General features: G+C 39.0%; 1 protein-coding gene across 2 annotated transcripts in view; it reads right to left on the reverse strand.

Moving 5' to 3' along the window:
- SESTD1 (SEC14 and spectrin domain containing 1) overlaps positions 1–23,864 on the reverse strand; it is a 150,147-nt gene that overhangs the window by 84,010 nt on the left and 42,273 nt on the right. The window contains exon 1 of one of the 2 annotated variants that reach the window (XM_073019849.1): positions 857–955. The exons of the other annotated variant lie outside the window; for it this stretch is intronic. The gene's annotated coding sequence lies outside the window, so the exon portion shown is untranslated. Of the gene's footprint in view, positions 1–856; positions 956–23,864 lie in introns of those variants that run through there. 2 annotated transcript variants of the gene reach the window in all.

Raw genomic sequence — 23,864 nt, forward strand, 5'->3', positions numbered from 1 at the left:
TACCCTTATAGCAAGGGCTAAGGGCAAGATAGTTTCCCTTAAATGGAGGTTTTGCCATGGCAGGCATTCAGGGTTGGCTAGCCCAGTATACTATCAAATTTTGATATTAAGGAGAATAGGAACTTTCAAACAAAACAACAACAAAAACAAACAAAACCAGATTCAATTCTATTATCTTCTTATACTTAGTTTCATGTCTGAGAGAGTATTCTCAATCACATTTTATCCCTTCCTCCCCTGTCCCATCTCACACCCACCCACCATCACAACACAGAGCAGTTCCTTGGAGTGCACTGTGAAATTGTATTGTATTTAATGAAAGCATACTCTCTTGAAGACAGTTTCTAGCACAGCAGAAAATACGACTCTTTGCATGAGTATATTACTTACTCAGCAAATACCTGCTATGAACCTATCCCACCTAAGGTTATGCTACCAGCTAGAGCTGGAAACTCAAGAAACAGCACTGCTCTGAAGGAAAAAAAAAAAAAAAAAAAAAAAAAAAAAAGCAGTCTTTAAAAAACAAACAAAAAACAGATGTTAAGGAAAAAAAAGATGGAGTTGTAACATTGGTCAGATAATGGCTAATTACACAAGACTAATTTAAACTAGTATATAATTTTACAACTTTTGTGTATACAATTTAAAAAACACGACCATTTGCATCTGTCTTCAAAGAAAACAAGCTGTCCATCTAGATGATATATTCAAGTTCCCTTGAATATTTGCAATTTGTTTATTCAAGTTTGTTCTACATTAGCCCAGGGAACAGACTAATAGGAAGTAGGGGGAAAAAAGCTCACAATGTACATCTTTAATCTAAAACTAGTAGCACTCCATGTTTTCAGATCAATACCTTGATCTGATGAGTTGTTATCCAGTTATACAAGAACCCAGACAGCTTAGATTCACGTCTTAGATCTCCTGTCTTGTGACCAGCTTGTTGAAGACCTGATTTGAAAGTTTGATAAAGGGGTGATAATAATTACTATAATTAACATTGACTAAGTGTTTATTATAAACTATGCACTGTTCTAAACAATTTCTTTTTATTATCTTAGTCTTTACAACATTTCTATGAGGTAGGTACTATTATTTTATTAGCCCCAAACAGCTTGTTTTCCAGTCCCACCATGGGACAAACCCCATCTATTCCTTCAGACTCATCTCTGGGTAGCATCCTAAAATATTGGATAAATCTGACCCTCACACTCTCAAAAAGAAAGTTTAATTTTCTTGGGCAATACAACATGGCCACATTATAAACTTTCAGATCAGGAATCCTCCTGGCCACAAGGTGGGACCCTTGCCCCAATACTATTTTACAGCTTGCCCTTTTCTGTTGCAACTCTTCTAAGTGATCTGAAGTTCCTATGTACAGGCTTTCGTAACTCACTCTCTCGGGATCCAAATCTCCACCAAACCTGCTGAATGTGCTGACTATATTCTCTGGCCCCACTGACTCTTTTGACATTTTGGATGGCCTTTCTTTTACTCTCTCCCGTTCTTCCCAGCTAGCTGGATGGGTTGAGGCCACACCTTCTTCCCGTAACAAACTACCTTCATGTTCAATTACACCTACTCCATCTGCTCCCTCTCTCTCACCTTCCCCTCAACATCCCAACCTTTGATGTTGATTTCCTCCGCCTTATCAGGGATTCTTCTCCCCTTCTCATACTAGGTCAGAGGTCACCTATGAGATCTCATTTTGGCCTCAGAAAAAGTTCTGCTGCTCCAGGACATGGCAAATGGGGATCTAGGAACCATGAGAGTCCATGCTCCCTTCCTAAAGTCTGATCTTTCCCAAATAAAAACTAAGCTTTGGCTCTTTCAGTAGGGGCCCTCCTCATTTCATGAAGGAATTTAAGGGACTACTGCTTTATCTACCTCACTTGGTAGGACATGTATATTATTTTTACCACTTGTACCCATGAGAAAAATCCCACATATGGTCTCTGGCTCAAAGGTGGGCAGATGAAGTGCATACCCCAAATCCCCAGGAGTCTGGCCCTGGGAGAACTGCAGTGCCTGACGCTGATCCTAGGTGGGGTTATCAAGAGGGAGACCACAGCAGGAAATGTCATAATCACATGATCACTTGCCTGATTCAGGGCATTAAAAAGGCCATATAAAACCTGTAAATTATGCCAAACTAAGGGAAATAAGAGAGGGGTCAAATGAAAATCTAGCCCTATTTTATTCCAAGCTGACTGAGGCTATGAGAAAATATACTAATATGAACCCCCAGAGCCCAGAAGGCCTCAATGTCATAGCTGTTTATCAGCCAGGTATCCCTACACATTAGACATGAAGTCCAAAAGCTAGATTAGAGACCACAAACTGCTTTCCCAACATTGCTGGACATAGTTTCAATTTCTTCAATAATTGAGAACAGATTAAGGGGAACAGAGCTAAAGAGAAAGAAAAATGCAAGGACAAGAGACAGGCTTAACTGCTGGCTGCTTTAGAATCCTCCAGCCCATTCCAGATTGTACTAAGGACACTTCTCCAAGTAAGTGTTGTTGATGCAGAAAGACAGGCCACTGGATATGGTTTGGCTCTGTGTCCCCACCCAAATCTCATCTCCAATTGTAATCCCCATGTTTTGAGGAAGAGAACTGTAATCTCCACATGTAGAGTGAGGGAAGTGATTAGATCATGGGGGTGTTTCCACCATGCTGTTCTTCTCATAGTGAGTTCTCACGAGATCTAATGGTTTCATAAATGGCAATTTTTCCTGCCCTCCTTACTTCTCTCTCCTGCCACCCTGTGAAGAAGGTGTCTGCTTCCTCTTCTACCATGACTGTAAGTTTCCTGAGGTCTCCCCAGTCATGCAAAACTGTGAGTCAATTAAACCTCCTTTGTTTACAAATTACCCAGTATCAGGTATTTCTTTACAGCAGTGTAAAAACGGATTAAATAGAAACTTCAAGTTAGACAGTCCTACTTCAGGGGTTTAAAATATAGCCCACATTTATTCAAACAAGCCCTAGCAAGAAATCTAATTGAAAAATCTCTTAAGAAGGAATAACTTCTACAGCATGTAAACTACCTCCTCATTTGCTCTTCCACAGAAATCACACAGCAACATCAAGTACAAACCTTAACTTCCCAACAAAAGGAAAACAATTTTTGTCTAATTCAAAGGTTACTTAAAGGTTACATATAAAACAAGGTAAAAGGAACCAGGGAATAAGAGAGACATGAAGAAGGTTATAAAGGTAAAAAAGTATTTTGGGAAAGGAAGGTTATTTAAAAAAAAAAAAAAAAACACTTTATATGAGAAAAACAATCTTGTATAGTAAATTCTTGTCCTAAAATAGAATGACTGGTTGTTTAAGAAAGAGGAATGCTTAGGACAAATCGTAAAGTCCAAGCATGTCAAAAATAAACTGTGTAAGTCATAAGAAGGTTTGTGAAGGGAAATTTATGAAAGGAATTTTCTATGTGATTAAGTTGGTTATAACTGAAAGGGAATTATTTAAGATAGTCTTTCTAACATTGCCTCTCCATATGTTAAAACAAGGTTTTCTTAAGGTATTAATCTGTTCTTAACAAACTACAAGAAGTTTTACTTTTCATTTTATAATGTTTATTTTAAAAACTTCTGAGAATTATCTCAGTTTAACTTTTGCTGTGTCCCGCTGCTTTCAGTTTTTTCTCCCCTAAAGAAGGCCTAATATAATAACACTCCCCAGTTTTTGTCAGTTCCTGTCGTGTTTTCCTCCCAATTCTAACTGTTGTTATGTCCTAATGCTAAACATTAGCATAATATTTTAACGTTTCAACTTTAAGGTCAAAAAAATTAAGCAATGTTTTCCTCTAACATAACTTAATTCTGGACCCCTGGCTTTTCTTGGTATGTCCAAATTTTCCATGTAATCAAAAAAAACAACTTATGCTGTTCCTAAGAGTCATGTATTCCCCTGCTGAACACACACTTTCTGTGTCTAATTAAATGCAAACACTTTTTCATTGAGTTTAATTTTCAGGTTACCTAAATGGGTTTCCAATAAGGAAAAACAATCACAAAGCAAACGGTTTGTGTATCCCTTTTTGGACAATGGCTTTAAAAAACAAAATTTTATCTTCTAGAATTCAACAGTTTCACTTTCAAATGATACTGTGTATGGGATCAGTCTCTCCCCAGAGATGCCTGCTACCGTTACGAATCTCCCCTGGATTCAGCTAGTCACCAGTTTCATCTGACATGCTCCCCATCTCTGATGAATACCTTCCTCCAGAAAAATCCAATATCCTAAGACCCACAATCTGGGACAATGACCCACAGGGTCTCCTGACAAACCAACAACCATAGGTAGGGTCTACTCCATGCCCTAGGCATGCCAGGAAGTAGTTGGAAGATGAGACCTCCACCCCATTGCCAAAGATTTGTCACTGTTGTTCTGTCAGAGGGGGTGGGGCAGATGTGGAGTCCTGGTAAGTAAGCAACAACGAGAAAGGGGTGATCCCAGATGGGAAACAATGAACTACTGTTCGGACAGATGGTTAATCACAAACAACCTGCAAGCACAGCTACCTTGTTCTGCAGATAGCCGCCTTGTAGCATGACTCTATACAATTTCCCTCCAGCCCCCACCTCTTGGCAGACAACCCTTTCTCTGCTGTGCTGCCCAATGCAACCCTGCACCATATTTTCACACTTTCGCCAATAAATCTGCATTTCTTTACCTACAACTGTCTTGGTAAATCTCTTTAAAAACTGCAAAGCTGGCCCCAGGCAGTAGCACCCATGACATCCAGGAGTTCAAGACCAATGTGGGCAACATGGCAAGAACCCCACTCTATTTTTTTAAAAAAGGGGATGGGAACAGTTCAGAGAGCTTCCAGGTGGGTGAACACATCAAGATGCTGAGAGGGTAGCACACCCAGACAGGCCATGGAAGGTCCCCATGCCTCCTCCCCTGACACCTTGCAGTAAACATCTCTTCTATAGGCTGTTCCTGAGTTGTATCCTTTATAACAACCCAGTAATCATTAGTAAATTGTCTTACTGAAGTCTGTGAGGTATCTTAGTGAATTATCAAACCTGAAGGGGTTGTGGGTGATGGGAACCTTGATTTGTAGCCAAGTCAGACAGAAGAGTGGGTAATCTGGGGACCCAATACTTGTGCCTGGCATCTAAAGTGAGGACAGCCCAGCTGTGGCACCTAAAGTGAAGACAGCCGGAGCCTGTAGTCCCAGCTACTAAGGAGGTTGTGGTGGGAGGATTGCCTGGGCCCTAGAGTTTGAGTGCAGCCTGGGCAACATAGCAAGATTCTTGTCTATAAAAAATAAAAAAGAAACAAATAAATAAACTGAGGACAGTCCTGTGGGACTGAGCCCTTAAACTCTGGATCTGATAACTCCAGGCACTTACTGCCAGAACTGAATTGGGTTGTAGGACACCCAGGTGGTATCTGGAGAGATGGAGAATTGATTGGTGTGAAGAAAAAATTCTCACATTTGATATGAGAAATACTGTCAATGAAAAGTTATATGTGTGTGTGTGTGTGTGTGTGTGTGTGTACAGGTGAAAAAAGGAAGAACTTTTATCTGAGGAATGCAAGTCCTTTTAATTATCAGACCAAGAGAGACACTAAAATGAGACCACAATCATGCCCTTCTTCATGTCTTGCGCTGTGTGTTCATCTTCTGAAACTGCTTACTATTACCATAAGTAGCTATAAATAAATCTAATAATACCCCACTGGACATTATAATCCACACCCTATAGCTTAACAATGTAGAGTCAATCACTAATCAATGTTCTTTCTGTGAACCAATGAGAATTTCTGACGACTTTTTTGCGATAATCCTATCTTATAGCTTAACATTGTAGAGCCAATTATTAACCAATGTTATTTCTGTGAACCAATGAGAATTCCTGACAAACAACTTTTTTTGCCTTTAAAAATCTACTTGTAACTGGTACTAATCAAAGTGCATGTTCAGGACAATTTGAGCCAAAAAAAAAAACTCTTCACTTATATTAATTTTGCCTCAGCTTCTTCCTTTTAGGTTGACATGCATACAGATATGCCACTGCCTTGATTCATGCTAAGGCACCAGCACTCTTTCTCACCAACGCTTTTACACCATCAGCACAAATGTCAACACAGTGAACAGGGCAAATAAAACATAAGAATTATAAAAAACAGTTTTGACCTCAGGCACTCCTGAAAGCTAGAAACAAGAGAACTACTGATCTCAGCTGTCCATAGGATGCTCCCCCAGAAAAAAAAAAAATTCAACCTTGAGGGAGAAATGCAGATACAGAGACAACAGTCACAGAAACAGAACTGGCTTTCTAACCAGATTTTCTTCATGGTATATGAGCAGAGACAAATTCTCAGCTGCCTTTAATTCCTTCCTATTTTTTTGAACTTATTTCTCCATCCTTCTCATCAGTTCTGTAAATTATACAAAATAAATCCCTTTTCTGCTTAAGTTGGCTAAAATAGGCTCCTCTTTTAATCAGTGGAGAAAGTTGGTAGAAGCAGCAAAACTAAAATTGAGAGTTTAAAAGACGGTCTCCAATCACTTAAGGCTTTTTTTGTTTTTTAACTCTGTTGCCATTTAATTTGAATAAAAATGCCCAACAATATATTGAGATTTTAACCCTTGCCATAGTCAAACCTAATTAAACAGCATCCAAGAAATAGGAACATCTGGAATCCCTAAGACACGGCGTACAAAATGATAGATGCAGGTGACCCATGGAGTAAAATCTATTAATATTATTGAAGCTTTCCAAGTCAAATTATTGATTTTATGCCATCATATGCTAAAATTTAACTTTTCACAACTGCATTCTCCACATCTCTAAAAAGGAAAAGGATAATGGTTTTAGTCTCTTGGTCTAGATTTTCTTTGGCAAACTATGACATCCAGAAGCAATCTTCCATTTCATCACTATCTCCTGAGAGATAGGTGCTTTATCCAAACTTTCCTTTACACAAACACTTCAGCAAGGCAAAATACTGGGTTTTGAAAAAATTAAACAGCTTTTTAAAATTGTTTTATTTTAAGAATATCTTGAAAGTGATACAAAGGTAGCTTAAAGTAATACTAAGGAGAAATACAGTTTTGTGGGTGTATAAGCCAAGATCAAATGACCTGATAGATAAAAAGTAAAGCAGTCAAGAGATGAAAACAACTGTATTTACTCTGTATCTTCCTCCCTTCTACAGTCTCCTTTCCATCAATCTCTTTCATTGTTGTCACAAAAGAGATGGGTAACAAAAAATCATTATTACTGTATCACTAGGTCAAATTTAATTTTTCAAAAGTTATTTGCTCCAGTTTTTCAAGTGTTTAGCACAGTTGTAAAAAAAAAAACAAAACTTCCTCTTTCTGGTTATTTTAATATCTGATAGAAAAATTTAAATAATGTACAAAATACACAAAGGGAAAATCTTGCAAAATACAACCAACACCACCTCCATCTCCACAATAAAATGTTAAATAACATAAAGGTGGAAAATGGCGAATAGGAGACAGGACTAACGTGCAGCTCCCACTTGGACAGACAGTACAGCATCTGGAGACTCACACTGTTAACTTTTGTTCCAAGAATGACCATACGAACATAACAGGAAAACTGAAGAATTCACAGACCCTTTGAAGGAAGTGGCTTGCTGCTGCAACACCACAAAACAGCTGAAAAACTGTGAATCAACAAAGTGTGAGAGGGGAGAAAAGTCAGCCTCTGAACACACATCCCCACTGGGGAACCCAAAAATCCAGATCATGGGAGAAGAATTTAATTTACCTAGAGTTGAAATGGATTTAGGGAGTTGTGTGAAACATAAAAGCAGAAGCAGCAGCTGGAAGAGCCCTGTAGGCACTCCTGATCCCCAGCATCCCAGCACAAGCCCAAGGAAGCCATTCCTGACCTCATCTCACAGAGGTCCCTTAGGGGAAGTAAGGCAGCTGGTGAAATTGGGGAAGGGCCACAGGGTGAAGGATGCTCCTAGCTGAAATCTGTAATAACTTCAACTGAGCACAAACTTTCCTGAGCAGAATCCAGGGAGTAGGGGGCAAACGGGAAGTGCAGATACAAGCACAGAAGCCGCATCCGACCATGCAGGCGGGCAGGCAGGAAGGTGAGAGACCTGAGAGCCCTGCTTGTTTTCTCAATGTGAAGGCTTGTACCTGAGGGCAAGACCTCAGCCCGGCTCTCTGGCTGTCTGGATACAAACTCAGTGTGGTTGGTGGGGGTAAGGTGAGAGTGAGACTGGCCTTGCTGACTGTATGGGAGCTAGGTGAGGCCTGTCACAGCTGGCTTTTCCCCACTTCCCTGGTGATCTATATGATGTAGCAGAGGCAGCCATAATCCCCCTCGAACCTAACTCCATTGGCCTGAGAACCACCCACCATCCCCCACAGTGGCCACAGAAACCCCCGTCCAAAGGGAGTCAGAGCTCAGACTGCTCTAACCCTGCCGATGGTTTACATCTATCTGCCCTGGTAGCCAAAAACAAAAGATAAAGCTCTTGCGAGCTCTATGGCCACAACCAAATTGGAGAAACCAAAGTACTCATCCAGGCCAATGTGGGGCAAGATTATATCCACTTTCTACCACTGCAGTTGGTACTCTCTTGAAAGTGCCTGGAGGCCAACCAATCAAGCCACTACAGTAACTCAACAGAATAACCCTGCTCCAAAGAAGGAGAAAATAACAGCTAATTCCACCACCTGCAACACCCTGGCTAAACCGAGGTCCTGATTCTGTCCACATGACAACTTCACTACCAGCATAACCAGCATTCAAGAAAACCAGCACCAAACAAAACTAAAATCAAGGATTCCCACAGAGTCCACTTTATAACCCTGCCACCTCCACCAGAGCAGGTGCTGGTAACCACAGAGGGGAGACCTAAAGAGATGACATCACAGGACTCTTTGCAGACACTCCCCAGCACCAGCCTGGAGCCTGGTAACCCCACTGGGTGGCTAGATTTAGAAGGGCAATAACAATCACTGTAGTCTGGCTCTCAAGAAGCCCCATCCCTAGCACCATATCAAGGGATCACCCTGTGGGACAAAAGAATCTGAACAGTAGCCCCTGAGTTCCAGATCTTTCCACTGAAACCATCTAACAAAATGAGAATGAACCAGAAAAGTAATTCTGGTAACATTACAAAACAAGGTTCTATAACACCCCCAAAAGATCACACTAGCTCCTCTCTAGCAACAGATCCAAACCAACAAGAAATCTCTGAATTGCCAGATAAAGAATTCAGAAGGTTGATTATTAAGCTATTCAAGGAGGCAGCAGAGAAAGGTGAAAACCAATTTAAAGAAATTTTAAAAAAATACAGGATATTAATGAAAAAGTCTCCAGAGAAATAGATATCATAAAGAAAAGACAATCAAAACATCCAAAAATAAAAGACACACTTAGAGAAATGCAAAATATACTGGAAAGTTCCACCAACAGAATTGAACAAGTAGAAGAAAGGACTTCAGAGCTCAAAGGCAAGGCTTTCAAATTAATGAAATCCAAAAAAGACAAAAAAGAATTTTTAAAAATGAACAAGCCTCAAAGGAATTTGGGATTATATTAAAACAACCAAACATAAAAACAATTGGTATTCCTGAAGAAGAAGAAAAATCTAAAAGCTTGGAAAACTTATTTGAGGGAATAATAGAGAAAAACCTCCCTGGTCTTGCTAGAGACCTAGACATGCACTTACAAGAAGTTCAAAGAACACCCAGGAAATTCATTGCAAAAAGATAATCACCTAGGAACATAGTTTTCAGGATATCTAAAGTCAAGATGAAGGAAAGAATCTTAAAGCTGTGAAGAAAAAGCATCACTTATATCAACTTATAAAGGAAAATCTATCAAATTAACAGCAGATTTCTCAGCAGAAATCCTGCAAGCCAGAAGGAATTCGGGTCCTATCTTTAGCTTCCTTAATTAAAATAATTATCAGCCAATAATTCTGTACCCAGCAAAAGTAAGCATCATAAATGGAGAGATAAGGTATTTTTTAGACAAACAAATGTTGAGAGAATTTGCCACTACCAAGCAAGCACTACAAAAACTGCTAAAAGGAGCTCTAAATCTTGAAACAAATCCTCAAAATACGCCAAAATAGAATCTCCTTAAAGCATACATCTCACAGGACCTGTAAAACAATAACACAATGAAAACAAACCAAGGTATTCATTCAGTCAACAAATAGCATGATGAATAGAACAATACCTCACATCTCAACACTAACATTGAATATAAATGGCCTAAATGGTCCACTTAAAAGATACAGAATGGAGAATGAGTAAGAATTCACCAACCAAGTATCTGCTGTCTTCAAGAGATTCAACTGACACATAGGGACTCACATAAACTTAAGGTAAACAGGTTGAAAAAGACAGTCCATGCAAATGAACACCAAAAGTGAGCGGGTGGAGCTATTCTTCTATCAGACAAAACAAACTTTAAAGCATCAGCACTTTAAAAAGGCAAAGGGGGCATTATATAATGATAAAGGACTAGTTCAACAGGAAAATATCACAATCCTAAATATATATGCACCTAACGGTGGAGCTCCCAAATTTATAAAACAATTACTACTAGATGTAAGAAATGAGATAGATGGCAACACACTAATGCTGGGGAAATACAATACTCTCCTGACAGCACAAGACAGGTCATCAAGATGGAAAGGCAACAAAGAAACAATGGACTTAAACTACACCCCAGAACAAATGGACTTAACAGACATTTACAGAACATTCTACCCAACAATTGTAGAATATACATTCTTTTCATCACCATGTGGAACATTCTCCAAGATAGATCGTATGATAAGCCAAAAAACAAGTCTCAATAAATTTAAGCAAATTGAAGTTATATCAAGTACTCTCTCTTATACTACAGTAGAAAAAAATTGGAAATTAATTCAAAAAGGAATGCTCAAAACTACACAAATACCTTAAAACAATCTGCTCCTGAATGATCTTTTGGGCAACAATAAAATCAAGATAGAAAAAATTTCTTTGAACTGAACAATAATAGTGACACAACCCATCAACACCTCTGGGATACAGTAACAATGGTGCTAAGAGGAAAGTTCATAGTATTAAATGCCTATTACATCAAAAAGTTGGAAAGTGCACAAATTGACAATCTAAGTTCACACCTCAAAGAACTAGAGAAACAAGAACAAACCAAAACTGAACCCAGCAGACGAAAAAAAATAAAGATCAGAGCAGAACTAAACGAAATTGAAACAACAACAAAAAAAGATGAATGAAACAAAAAGCTGGTTCTTTGAAGAGATAAACAAAATCAATAGACCATTAATGAAATTAACCAAGAAAAGTAGAGAGAAGATCCAAATAAGCTCAATTAGAAATGAAATGGGAGATATTGGCCAGGCGCAGTGGCTCACGCCTGTAATCCCAGCACTCTGGGAGGCCGATGCAGGCGGATCACGAGGTCAGGAGATCGAGACTAACCTGGCTAACACGGTGAAACCCCGTCTCTACTAAAAATACAAAAAAAATTAGCCAGGCATGGTGGCAGGCGCCTGTAGTTCCAGCTACTCGGCAGGCTGAGGCGTGAACTCGGGAGGTGGAGCTTGCAGTGAGCCGAGATCGCATCACTGCACTCCAGCCTGGGCAACAGAGTGAGACTCCATCTCAGAAAAAAAAAAAAGGAAGAAAAGAAATGAAATGGGAGATACTATAACCGAGATCGAGATCATTCAAGGCTACCATGAACACCTTTATGCACACAAACTAGAAAACCCAGAGGAGACAGGTAAATTCCTGGAAATCTACAACCCTCCTAGATTAAACCAGGAAGAAAGAAAAACTCTAAAAAGACCAATAACAAGTAGTAAGATTGAAACAGTAATTTAAACATTTCCAACGAAAGAAGTTCAGGACTAGATGGATTCACAACTGAATTCTATCAAACATTCAAAGAAGAATTGGTATCAATACTACTGAAACTATTCCAAGATAAAGAATCCTCCCTAAATCATTCTATGAGGCCAATATTCCCCTAATACCAAAACCAGAAAAGGACATAACAAAAAAAGAACTACAGACCAATATCTCCGATGAACATAGATGCAAAAATCCTCAACAAAACATGAAATAACTGAACCCAATAAGTGGGTTTCATACCAGGGATGCAGTGTTGGTTTAACATACACCAGTCAATATATGTGATAACCACATAAACAAAACAATTAAAAACAAAAATAATATAATCATCTCAAGAGATGCTGAAAAAGCATTTGACAAAATCCAGCATCACTTTATGATTACAACCCTCAGCAACATCAGCACAGAACGGACATATCTTAAGGTAATAAAAGCCTTCTATGATAAACCCACAGCCAACACTATACTGAGTGGGGAAAACTTGAAAGCATTCCCCCTGAGAATTGGAACAAGATACGGATGTCCAGTTTCACCATTTCTGTTCAACGTAATACTGGAAGTCCTAGCCACAGCAATCAGACAAGAGAAAGAAATAAAGGGCATCTAAATTGGTAAAGAGGAAGACAAACTTGTCACTGTTGATGATATGATTGTATACCAATAAAACAATAAAGACTCTTCCAAAAAGTTCCCAGATCTGATCAATGAATTCAGTGAAGTTTCAGGATACAAAAATCAGTAGCACTGCTATACACCAACAGCGACCAAGCTGAGAATCAAATCAAGAACTCAGCCCCTTTTATAACAGTTGAAAAAAAAAAGAAAATAAAAAAAGAAAAAAAAGGAATATACCTAACCAAGGAAGTGAAAGATCTCTACAAGGAAAACTACAATACACTGCTAAAATAAATCACAGATAACACAAACAAATGGAAACACATCCCATGCTCATTGATGGATAGGATCAATATCGTGAAAATGATCATACTGCCAAAAGCAATCTATAAATTTAATGCAATTCCCATCAAAATACCATCATCATTCTTCACAGAACTAGAAAAAAAATCCTTAAATTCATACGGAACAACAGAAAAAAGAGCCTGCATAGCTAAAGTAAGACTACGCAAAAAGAATAAATATGGGGGCATCACATTATCCGACTAAAAGACTACAGTTACCAAAACAGCAGGGCACTAGTATAAAAACAGGCACACAGACCAATGGAACAAAATAGAGAACCCAAAAATATGCCAAATACTTACAGCCAACTGAACTTTGACAAAGCAAACAAAAACATAAAATGGAGAAAGGACACCCTACTACCCCACTAAACAAATGGTGCTGGGATAATTTGCAAGAAATGTCAGTCACTCACACACACACACACACACACACACACACACACACACACACACACCATGGAATACTACTCTTCAGCCATAAAAAGGAATGACATAATGGCATTTACAGCAACCTGGATGCAGATGGACACCATTATTCCAAGTAATGTAACTCAGGAATGGAAAACCAAACATCGTATGTTCTCCCTTATAAGTGTGAGCTATGACAGGAGGACATGAAGGTATAAGAATGATATAACGGACTCTGGGGACTCAGGGGAAGGGTGGGAGGGGGATGAGAGATAAAAAACTACACACTGGTTTCAGTACACATTGATCAAGTGATGGATGTACCAAAGTCTCAGAAATAACCACAAAAGAATTTATTCATATAACCAAACACCACTTGTTCCCCCAAAACTATTGAAATAATTTTAAAGTATCTTCTGTTCCAAGATGGCAGAATAGGAACAGCTACAGTCTGCAGTCCCCAGTGTAACTGATGCAGAAAATGGGTGATTTCTGCATTTCCAACTGAGGTACCTGGTTCATCTCATTGGGACTGGTTGGACAGTGGGTGCAGCACACAGAGGGCAAGTCAAAGCAGGAAGGGGCACTGCCTCACCCGGAAAGTGCAACGGGTCTGGGGATTTCCCTTTCCTAGCCAAGGGAAGCCATGACAGACTATACCTGGTAAAACAGGACACTTCCGCCCAAATACTGCGCTTTTCCCAAGGTCTTAGCAACCAGCAGACAAAGAAATTCTCTCCCGTGCCTGGCTCAGTGAGTTCCACGCCCGTGGATCCTTGCTCACTGCTAGTGCAGCGATCTGAGATCAAACTGCAAGGCGGCAGCCTGGTTGGTGGAGGGGCGTCCACCATTGCTGAGACTTAAGTAGGTAAACAAAGTGGCCAGGAAGCTCAAACTGGGTGGAGCCCACCGCAGCTCAACAAGGCCTACTACCTCTATAGACTCCACCTCTGTGGGCAGGGCATAGCTGAACAAAAGGCAGCAGACAACTTCTGCAGACTTAAACATCCTTGTCTGATAGCTGTGAAGGGAACAGTGGTTCTCCCAACATGGCATTTGAGCTCTGAGAATGGACAGATTGCCTCGTCAAGTGAGTCCCTGACCCCCGTGTAACCTAACTGGGAGACACTTCCCAGTAGCAGCCGAAAGACACCTCATACAGTAGCGTGCTCCTCTGGGAGGAAGCTTCCAGAGGAAGGATCAGGCAGCAATATTTGCTGTTCTGCAATATTTGCTGTTCTGCAGCCTCTGCTGGTGATACCCAGGCAAACAGGGTGTGGAGTGGACCTCCAACAAACGTCAACAGACCTGCAGCTGAGGGACATGAGTGTTAGAGGGAAAACTAACAAACAGAAAGGAATACCATCAACATCAACAAAAGGGACATCTACACCAACAAAAAAGACATCTACAGATTGGTGACCCCATCTGTAGGTCACCAATATCAAAGACCAACAGTAGATAAAACCACAAAGATGGGGAGAAACCAGAGCAGAAAAGCTGAAAATTCTAAAAACCAGACTACCTCTTCTCCTACAAATGACTGCGGATCCTAGCCAGCAACTGAACAAAGCTGGATGGAGAATGATTTTGACAAGTTGACAGAAGTAGGCTTTAGAAGGTCGGTAATAACAAACTTCTCCGAGCTAAAGGAGCACGTTCTAACCCATTGCAAGGAAGCTAAAATTCTTGAAAAAATGTTAGACAAATGGCTAACTAGAATAAACAGTGTAGAGAAGACCTTACATGACCTGATGGAGCTGAAAAACATGGCACGAGAACTTCGAGGTGCACACACAAGCTTCAATAGCCGATTCGATCAAGTGGAAGAAAGGGTATCAGTGACTGAAGACCAAATTAATGAAATTAAAGCGAGAAGACAAGGTCAGGGAAAAAAGAGTAAAAACAAATGAACAAAGACTCCAAGAAATATGGGACTACGTGAAAAGACCAAACCTACGTTTCATTGGTGTACCTGAAAGTGAGGGGGAATATGGAACCAAGCTGGAAAACACTCTTCAGCATATTATCCAAGAGAACTTCCCCAACCTAGCAAGGTAGGCCAACATTCAAATTCAGGAAATACAGAGAACACCACAAAGATACTCCTCGACAAGAACAACCCCAAGACATATAATTGTTAGACTCACCAAGGTTGAAATGAAGGAAAAAATGTTAAGGGCAACCAGAAAGAAAAGTTGGGTTGCCCACAAAGGGTGAGATCTCTCGGCAGAAACCCTACAAGCCAGAAGAGAGTGGGGGACAATATTCAGCATTCTTAAAGAAAAGAATTTTCAACCCAGAATTTCATATCCAGCCAAACTAAGCTTCAAAAGTGAAGGAAGAATAAAATCCTTTACAGATAAGCAAATGCTGAGAGATTTTGTCACCACCAGGCCTGCCTTACAAGAGCTCCTGAAGGAAGCACTAAACATGGAAAGGAACAACTGGTACCAGCCATTGCAAAAACATGCCAATGTGTAAAGACCGTCGACACTACAAAGAAACTGCATCAATTAACAGGCAAAATAACCAGCTAACATCATAATGACAGGATCAAATTCACACATAACAATATTAACCTTAAATGTAAATGGGCTAAATGCTCCAACTAAAAGACACAGACTTGCCAATTGGATAAAGAGTCAAGACCCAACAGTGTGCTATATTCAGGAGACCCATCTCAAGTGTAGAGGCATACACAGGCTCAAAATAATTGGATGGAGGAAGATCTACCAAGCAAATGGAAAGCAAAAAAAAGCAGGGGTTGCGATCCTAGTCTCTGATAAAATAGACTTTAAACCAACAAAGATCAAAAGAGACAAAGAAGGCCATTACATAATGGTAAAGGAATGGTAAAGCTCTTCTTCAACAAGAAGAGCTAACTATCCTAAATATATATGCACCCAATACAGGAGCACCCAGATGCATAAAGTAAGTCTCCTTAGACACCTACAAGAAGACTTAGAATCCTACACAATAATACTGGGAGAATTTAACACCCCACTGTCAATACTAGACAGATCGAGTCAGAAGGTTAACAAGGATATCCAGGACTTGAATTCAGCTCTGCACCAAGCAGGCCTAATAGACATCTACAGAACTCTCCACCCCAAATCAACAGGATATACATTCTTCTCAGCACCATATCGCACTTATTCTAAAATTGACCACATAATTGGAAATAAAGCACTCCTGAGCTAATGTAAAAGAACAGAAATCACAACAAACTGTCTCTCAGACCAAAGTGCAAACAAATTAGAATTCAGAATTAAGAAACTCACTCAAAACCGTACAGCTATATGGAAACTGAACAATGGGCTCCTGAATGACTACTGGGTAAATAAGGAAATGAAGGTAGAAATAAAGATATTCTTTAAAACCAATGAGAACAAAGACACAAGGTACCAGAATCTCTTCGACACACTTAAAGCAGTGTGTAGAGGGCAATGTATAGCACTAAATGCCCACAAGAGAAAGCAGGAAAGACCTAATATCAACACCCTAACATCACAATTAAAAGAACTAGAGAAGCAACCACAAACAAATTCAAAATCTAGCAGAAGAAAAGAAATAACTAAGATCAGAGCAGAACTGAAGGAGATAGAGATACAAAAAAACCTTCAAAAAAAATCAATGAATCCAGCAGCTGGGGTTTTGAAAAGATCAACAAAACTGATAGACTGCTAGCAAGACTAACAAAGAAAAGAGAGAAGAATCAAATAGATGCAATAAAAAATGATAAGGGGGATATCACCACTGATCTCACAGAAACACAAACTACCATCAGAGAATACTATAAACACCTCTATGCAAATAAACTAGAAAATCTAGAATAAATGGATAAATTCCTGGACACACACACCCTCCCAAGATTGAACCAGGAAGAAGTTGAATCTCTGAATAGACCAATAACAGGCTCTGAAATTGAGGTAATAATTAATAACCAAAAAAAAGTCCAGGACCAGACTGATTCACAGCCGAATTCTACCAGAGGTACAAAGAGGAGCTGGTACCATTTCTTCTCAAACCAGTCCAATCAATAGAAAAACAGGGAATCCTCCCTAACTCAATTTTATGAGGCCGGCATCATCCTGATACCAAAGCCTGGCAGAGATACAACAAAAAAAGAGAATTTTAGACCAATATCCCTGATGAATATTGATGCAAAAATCCTCAATAAAATACTGGCAAACTGAATCCAGCAGCACATCAAAAACCTAATCCACCACAATGAAGTCGGTTTCATTCCTGGGATGCAAGGCTGGTTCATCATATGCCAATCAATAAATGTAATCCATCACATAAACAGTACCAACAACAAAAACCACATGATTATATCAACAGATGCAGAAAAGGCCTTCGATAAAATTCAACAGCCTTTCATGCTAAAAATTCTCAATAAACTAGGTATTGATGGAATGTATCTCAAAATAATAAGAGCTATATATGACAAACACACAGCCAATATCCTACTGAATGGGCAAAAACTGGAAGAACTCCCTTTGAAAATCAGCACAAGACAAGAATGCCCTCTCTCTCCTCTCCTATTAAATGCAGTGTTGCAAGTTCTGGCCAGGGCAATCAGGCAGGAGAAAGAAATAAAGGGTATTCAATTAGGAAAAGAGGAAGTCAAATTGCCCCTGTTTGCAGATGACATGATTGTATATTTAGAAAATCCCATCGTCTCAGCTCAAAATCTGCTCAAGCTGATAAGCAACTTCTGCAAAGTCTCAGGATAAAAAAATCAATGTGTAAAAACCACAAGCATTCCTATACACCAATAAGAGAGCCAAATCATTAGTGAACTCCCATTCACAATTGCTTCAAAGACAATAAAACACCTAGGAATCCAACTTACAAGGGATGTGAAGGATCTCTTCAAGAACTACAAACCACTGCTCAAATAAAATAGGACACAAACAAATGGAAGAACATTCCATGCTCATGGATAGGAAGAATCAATATCATGAAAATGGCCATACTGTTCAAGGTAATTTATAGATTCAATGCCATCCCCATCAAGCTACCAACTTTCTTCACAGAATTGGAAAAAACTACTTTAAAGTTCATATGGAACCAAAAAAGAGCCTGCATTGCCAAGACAATCATACACAAAAAGAACAAGGCTGTAGACATCACATATGACTTCAAACTATACTACAAGGCTACAGTAACTAAAACAGCATGGTACTGATACCAAAACAGACATACAGACCAATCAACAGAACAGAGGCCTCAGAAATAACACCACACATCTACAACCATCTGATCTTTGACAAACTTGACAAAAACAAGAAATGGGGAAAGGATTCCCTATTTAATAAATGGTGCTGGGAAGACTGGCTAGCCATATGTAGAAAGCTGAAACTGGAACACTTCTTTAAACCTTATACAAAAATTAATTCAAGATGGATTAAAGACTTAAATGTTAGACCTAAAACCATAAAAACCCTAGTAGAAAACTGAGGCAATACCATTCAGGACATAGGCATGGACAAGAACTTCATGACTAAAACACCAAAAGCAATGACAACAAAAGCCAAAACTCACAAATGGGATCTAATTAAACTGAAGAGCTTCTGCACGGCAAAAGAAACTACCATCAGAGTGAACAGGTAACCTACAGAATGGGAGAAGATTTTTGCAATCTACTCATCTGACAAAGGGCAAATATCCAGAATCTACAAAGAACTTACACAAATTTACAAGAAAAAAACAACCCTATCAAAAAGTGGGCAAAGGATATAAACAGACACTTCTCAAAAGAAGACATTTATGTAGCCACAGACACATGAAAAAATGCTCATCATCATTGACCATCAGAGAAATGCAAATCAAAACCACAATGAGATACCATCTTACGCCAGTTAGAATGGCAATCATTAAAAATCAGGAAACAACATGTCGGAGAGGACGTGTAGAAATAAGAGCGCTTTTACACTGTGGGTGGGAGTGTAAATTAGTTCAACCATTGTGGAAGACAGTGTGGCGATTCCTCAAGGATCTAGAACTAGAAATACCATTTGACCCAGTGATCCCCTTATATCCTAGTTATATACCAAAAGGATTATAAATCATGCTACCATAAAGGCACATACACACATATGTTTACTGCGGCACTACTCACAATAGCAAAGACTTGGAACCTACCCAAATGTCCATCAATGATAGACTGGATTAAGAAATTGTGGCACATATACACCATGGAATACTATGCAGCCATAAAAAAGGAAAAGTTCATGCCCTTTGATGGGACATGGATGAAGCTGGAAACCATCATTCTCAGGAAACTATCACAAGGACAGAAAACCAAACACCACATGTTCTCACTAATAGGTGGGAACTGAACAATGAGAACACTTGGACACAGGGCGGGGAACATCTCACACTGGGGCCTGTTGAGAGGTTGGGGGGCTGGGGGAGGGATAGCATTAGGAGAAATACCTAATGTAAATGATGAGTTGATGGGTGCAGCAAACCAATATGACACATGTACACCTATGTAATAAACCTGCACATCGTGCACATGTACCCTAGAACTTAAAGTATAATTTAAAAAATAATTAAAAATAAATTTTAAAAATTACATAAACATACTAGTCCACATTCTTCTACAAAGGGATATCTGACCTAAATATATATGAGTGGATTATACTCTCAAAGAATGAAGACAATAACAGACATTTACCTAATATGAAACAATGAAGAGTAGAAAGGAAAATACCTTAAAAACAAAAACAAAAACAAAACTTGTCTTGTAAAGCAGGCTAAGAAATGAAAGAATTAAAGAATTCACAACATTCGTAACAAAAAAAAAAAAATACACACCACTGCACTTATCATATTTATATGGTCATTTAAAGCAGCACCTATTTTAAGTCATAGTTCATTAAATATAAAAGACACAGAAAGCCAGAGTTTATGACAAATTAAGTGCCTTAGAGACTGGTAAATATAAAGGAAAATGCAACCATGATTGTGTGTTACCTTCAACCAAAAGCAAGAAGCACCAAAAAATAGTAGTATCATTTCCAGGTACAAAATAAGTACTTCTTAGAACAAAGCCCTTCTACAGTTAGAGATGATGAACTCTGAAAACTAGAAATACAGGGAGACTAGGTTTTCATGGATATTTGTATCCACTTCCTAGTTTAACTATCTTTCCCAATATTGTGGAGATTTAAAGAGAAAAATAAAGGCAACCAAGGCTTTATTTAAGTTTGTATTTTGTCTCCCCAAGGGCAGAGACCAAGTCATTTACTTTTGTATTCATTCACTCACTCAACAAATCTATACTAAGAACCTAACAGATTGAGAGAAGTCTAGGTGGTAGACATTTCTGGTATTCCAAAACATATGATGAATTAATGGATAAATGAACAATAAAACGAACAAACGGTAAAGTAAAACACTTATTCTAAGACTCCTAACATTGTCACAACTACCTGAATGCCAACACTTTGAGGGAAAATCACAGGATTCACATGTGCATGCTTTTCCTTCAAAGGAGCTCCCATCAGATGTCTTTTTACTGGGAGAGCCACCCAAGATCCCGCAGCTATATAAGTTGCTGGATGCCAAGAACAGCAAGTTCTTGGTGGTTAAGATGGACATCAGTGGGTGCCACCAATGGGCTGCCATTAGAGGGCAGCAGAGGATGTATTCAGCAGCAGAAAACAGAATTGCAGGCCTTTTAATCAAGACTGGGCAAACTGTACTTTATGACAGACTATAATTGATGATGTGAGTGGGTACACCGGAACTCTTCTCTCAATAAATATAAATCAACCAGTTTATTTGGAAAATTCAGTTAAATTCTTCAAGGAGCATTTCTTAACAACCAGTGAAAACCCATTACGATAGCCTAGAGGTAACTAAATCATCTCTAATAAGTCTACATCACATAGACACAAAATGGCAATGAACAAAATTAGAATGCAGGCTCTTTGGCCTTTATTTCCAGAAGAAATACTATAGTTTAAACTATTCTTAAGTTGAGATTAGAAATATTTTCAACTGTTTTTACAAAGTAAGAGCAATTTTAGAAAATTAAAACATACAGGTACTCAGTGCTCTATCACTCCACATATCCATATATAAAATTATACAGAAATAAACATTATTCAACTTTAGGATAATAAATTGGTGAAGCAAATCAACAATGGAAATCTTATGTAATTTTTGTGTTACTGCAGGTGCCAGTGCATGATTACTAATCTGGTTTTGCAACAATATTGACAGTTGTAGAGGAAAGAACAACAATTCTTTGAGTAGACCTAACATGAAAATTATTTTTAAAAAGGGCTTTCACCAAAATACAGATTTATCCAAAAGTGTAACTAACTCCTCTAAATTAATTTGAAAGCTAAAGTATCACTGTATAATATCATTTTTACCACATGAATCAAGAACTAGTTTACTGAATAAAAAATGGAGAAAAGAAGCAAGCAAAAGAAAGCCTCTGAGATTTTAAGTTTTCTATAAAAATACTGCTAATCCACCTTAAGAGACAAAAAAATCTACATTAAGAAGCCTAGTGGGACATTAAAAGTCCTATATTTAAAATTCAAGTCTACTGCAAATGGTAATGACAGCCCACCACTTAAAAACCCTTTTCAAAAACTACAATATAAGCCACTACCCCTAGATCATCCTTCTCACTCTGTCCCTTCTCCACCCCTCTAGCAATTCTACCGAACCCTTAGCAACTGCAAACCTCCATTTCTGAAGGTCCAGATTTAAAGTTCCTTAACTTTCATATTAACATATGAAAATGTTTTAAATCTTTGGCTCTTATTAATTTACAGATAAATCCTTACTTTGACTGCTTCTTCACCAAAACAGGAGCAGCAAAAGGAAAAAGGAACATTGCACTAGAGAAGCAAATCACACACCCGTCGAATTCCAGGAGGGTCAAGATATTCCTGGAACCCCCAGTTTTAGAGTATCCTCCATGGCTAGGACCTCATTATCTATTGCCAGAGTTCCCTTAGATGAGCTCTCTACCTGTGTATTTTCTGCATCTAAGCCTTGTGTTGAGCTCCAGAAACCTGAATCGTTTCCTTTTCCTTTTCCAAGGCACGCATGTGTCCACTAAGCTCACCTAGCTGGGTGAGGTCTCCTTCCATCACCAGAGGAGGAAGTGGATACAGCCACAATAACTTCACAAATTCCAGGATTTAATTTCCAGATTCCAACCCCTCTTCACCTGCTGTAGGTGTTTCCTCTCCTCTTCTTCAACTCAGAATTTCTCTTGGTCATTACCAAATCTCATTCTCTCCCAGTCTTCTTCCTAGAAAGAAGCATTCTTCCTCTCTCCTTGGTTAAAAACACACATGCCTTCCACTGAGTTCAGACTAAATGTAATATTCCAGATATATAAGATTTAAATGCATTTGGAACAGAGGTTCAGATGTATTACAGGACACCTAATTCCATATACTTGGCATACTAAATTAATTTTTAGCACCCAAATGTTTTTATGTTCAATACCACAAACCCATAAAATAATACTTTTGTTCAAATGAAGTAATATACCTGCATCATGAATTGAAATTTTGGCACTAAACTTTTTTGTTTGTATAATGTATGTAAATTTGGTATGTACCATACACTACATTGGGGAGGGGACGAAATGTAAAAATAGTTTTTTAAAAAGGTTAAAAAAGTTTTAAGTCAACTTAAAAAATATTGCTTTAAAATGGAAACTATAATAGTGTTACCAAGGCAGAAAAAAGCCAGTGAGATGTATGAGTTGCTTTCATCAGAGTCAAAGTCCCATTAAAAAAAAAAAAATGGGGCTGGTTGCGGTGGCTCACACCTGTAATTCTAGCACTTTGGGAGGCTGAGGCAAGTGGATCACCTGAGGTCAGGTGTTCAAGACCAGCCTGGCCAACGTGGTGAAACCCCATCTCTACTAAAAATACAAAAATTAGCCAGGCGTGGAGGTGCATGCCTGTAACCCCAGCTACTCGGGAGGCTGAGGCAGGAGAACCGCTTGAACCCAGGAGGCAGAGGCAGAGGTTGCAGTGAGCCAAGATTGTGCCACTGTACTCCAGCCTGGGTGACAGAGCGAGACTGTTTCCGGGGAGAAAAAAAAAAAATGCCCCAGGCATGCTGGCTCATGCTGTAATCTCAGCACTTTGGAAGACCAAGGCGAGAGGATTGTATGAGCCTAGGAGTTCGAGAACGGCCTGGGCAACATAGCGTGACCCAGTCCCCCCACAAAAAATTTTTTTAAAAAGCCAGGTATGGCGGTGTGCACCTGTGGTCCCAGCTACTCAGGAGGTTGAGGTGAGAGGATCCCTTGAGCCCAGGAGGTCAAGGCTGCAGTGAGCCATGACTGTGCTACTGTACTCCAGCCGGGGTGATGGAGCAAGACCCTGTCTCAAAAAAAAATTAAAAAAACAAAAAACAACGTATATTGTATTTTTTGTAGTAAAACTACCGAAACAATAGAACATTCTGCAAATTTTCAATTTGGTCAACTATTAAACTTGTTCAATTACTAAAATGTCATATTGGAACAAACATAGGACACATGGAAAACCAAGTATTTATAGAGTGACCATCCCTTTTCTCTCT

Source organism: Chlorocebus sabaeus, chromosome 10 (genome assembly GCF_047675955.1).
Source record: "Chlorocebus sabaeus isolate Y175 chromosome 10, mChlSab1.0.hap1, whole genome shotgun sequence".
Classification (NCBI taxonomy): Eukaryota; Metazoa; Chordata; class Mammalia; order Primates; family Cercopithecidae; genus Chlorocebus; species Chlorocebus sabaeus.